The sequence below is a fragment of the Tamandua tetradactyla genome, unplaced genomic scaffold (assembly GCF_023851605.1).
Source record: "Tamandua tetradactyla isolate mTamTet1 unplaced genomic scaffold, mTamTet1.pri scaffold_283_ctg1, whole genome shotgun sequence".
Taxonomy (NCBI): domain Eukaryota; kingdom Metazoa; phylum Chordata; class Mammalia; order Pilosa; family Myrmecophagidae; genus Tamandua; species Tamandua tetradactyla.
The window spans coordinates 238-2,840 of NW_027518391.1; the positions used below are offsets into that span (position 1 = coordinate 238).

Consider the following 2,603-nt stretch of genomic DNA (forward strand, 5'->3'; position numbering starts at 1 on the left):
CTGGGTACTTTGTCTCTTATACTTTCACTTCTCTCTGTTTTGAAATTCCCACTAAATTCCCAACGTGCTTCAACTATGAAATCCTTATACGTGAAATTCTGCTATGATTCCTGTTGTTTTTTCTATAACCAAGAGAGTATTGGTTTGAGTCTGTGCAAAACTGGAGTGATTCCACTGATAGAAAGGTATGCAAACGTAACAGAAAACAAGGAGGTGACATAGATAGCAGTGTAGAAATAGAGTGTTGTACTATGGTTCTGGCAGAAATGCTTATTTCTGCACCGAAGCCCCCAGCGTTTCACTTAGGGCCCCAACTAAATAAATCCTCATATGATAGGCTTTTCAAATTTTTTTTTTCTTTTTTTTTTACAAATAATCATTCTGTGTAGTTCTCTGACCAACAACCTAAGCATCACCTGAGGGCTTGCTAGAAATACAGTGACACCTCAGGGCCCACCCAAGACCAACCAAATCAGAATATCTGGGGAAGACCCAGCAATCCATGGTTTAACAAGCTTTACTAGGTGATTTTTGCACACTCAAGTTACAGAAACACTAGTCTAATCCATCAGTTCTCTTCTATAGTGTCTCTGATGACTGGAGAGACACCAGCTCTCACACTTGGCAAGTATCTTAATCTGCTACCTGTCTTATGCATGTAGCAACTGTAGTGAACCTCTATTACTGATGGGAGTAACAAGGATTAATAATCCTCAGTTGTAGGTAAATAATAACCTTAGTTTGTTTTAATGGAGAAAAGACTGAGAAGTAATGATCTTAAACCACAGAAGTTAAATCCACAAATTCTGAGTCTCTTATATTACTGTTCATCTAGACAAGGGTTTCTCATCTTCCACACTATTGGCATCTTTGCTCAGATAATTCTTTGTTATGGAGGACTGTCCTGACATTGTAAAGTATTATTAGCAACCCCGGCTTCCACCCACTAGAGGCCAGTAGTGTCCGTGTACCTCCAAGTTGTGACAATCAAAAATGTCTTCAGAGTGCTCACTTCGGCAGCACGTATACTAAAATTGGAACCATACAGAGATTAGCATGGCCCCTGCACAAGGATGACATGCAAATTCGTGAAGTGTTCCATATTTTTCGAGAAAAAAAAAATGTCTTCAGAATTTGCAAAGTATCCCCTGAGTTAGTGGGTGGAAGAATTGCCACTGATTGAGAACCACTATTTTAGACTTAGCGCATAATGGTGAAATTCTGTTTCTGAAACAAAAATGGATATTTTTAACTTCTTTTTAATTTGTTGTCAGATTGTCAGTTTCATTTCAATCTCTACGATGTATTGTTCTGATGAGAATTTTTCATCTGGTTTATCAAAAACAACAACTTGAAATTCTTATGAGAAGGATGGTAAGTGAGAAAAACACATTATGATTCAGAAAAAAGCGTGAATGTTTGGGGAGGTATTGGCAAGGGTTGTAGACATATCTGTATAATATTTTTTTTATTTTACCAAATTGTTTTAAACTTTCAGATTTCTGAAAACAAACGACGATACAGAAAGGATGGATTTGACCTAGACCTCACCTATATTACTGGTTTGTGCAGTTTTAAGTATTGGTTTACTTTCATTAGCTTCACATTTTTTCTTACCTTGTCTAAGCTATCTTCTTTCAAAGTGTTGCTTACCCATGGAGACATTTCATTATTAAAGTTTACCTTGTACTGTATTCCTGCAAGTATTTTTTTCTGAGATTCAGAATAATTATTTATATTATCCCTCAACCAGGAGTTATTATTCTACTTTCAAGTATTCTGCCTAGATGTTTTGGAAAAGGCATGCCTGTTCTTCCTTGTGCAACGTTGAAAATTACTTAATATTTAGGCACTAGTGGCATTATATTACTAAATTATTTGCTCTTTTTGTAAAGAGGAATGCTTAAAATAAAAGAAAATAACTGTAGTAAAGTCTCTCTATAAATTAAATAACATGTGGTAGTATGGCATATATGTAACTTAGCCTGGAAAATCTCCATTACCATCTTAAATCAGAGCTACTTCATTGAAATATAGGAAGTTGAATGACTATGAAACGCTTTTTTGAGTTTGGTTTAGGATTTATTGAGTTCTAGTAGTTATGCTAGGCCCAAAGGATCCTAGAAATACCTACTCTTTTTCTAGAACCCCAAAGAATGAAGTCACTGCTTTATACATTTTCAGAGTCAGGAGGGCTGGAAAATACCCTGGGACATCCCATCACTGCTGGCACCAGACCTTTCATTTTCCTTTGATGTTTAAGATAAGAAACAAATTCCAATCACAGTGGGTGGGAGAGCTCCAGACTGAGTCCAACACAAGTCTGTCACATATAGCTGGAACCAACTGAGCCTTGGGAATATCAAGCAAATTAATGGCCATTATATTGGATAACAATATGTTATCTTGATGATCCTGAGTGTTAGCTTTTTTCTGTCATTCTTAATCCTGAAAGTTCTACAAAAAAGGATTCTGATTATCTGTAAAATGAGATTATCTTATATTGTTTTACAACTGTAATTACATTTGTAATAGTGACTTTTTGGCTTCCAGAGCGTGTTATAGCCATGTCGTTTCCATCTTCTGGAAAACAATCTTTGTAC

At 36.0% G+C, this 2,603-nt stretch overlaps 1 long non-coding RNA gene and 1 other non-coding gene across 2 annotated transcripts; both read left to right on the forward strand.

Annotated features, from left to right (window-relative positions):
• The first annotated feature begins 359 nt into the window (after positions 1 to 359).
• On the forward strand, positions 360 to 2,603 carry LOC143673248 (uncharacterized). Its single transcript, XR_013170272.1, has 3 exons — positions 360 to 1,374; positions 1,499 to 1,562; positions 2,554 to 2,603. It is a non-coding gene; the product is annotated as an uncharacterized LOC143673248 (long non-coding RNA).
• On the forward strand, positions 1,005 to 1,108 carry LOC143673249 (U6 spliceosomal RNA). Its single transcript, XR_013170273.1, has one exon. It is a non-coding gene; the product is annotated as a U6 spliceosomal RNA (small nuclear RNA).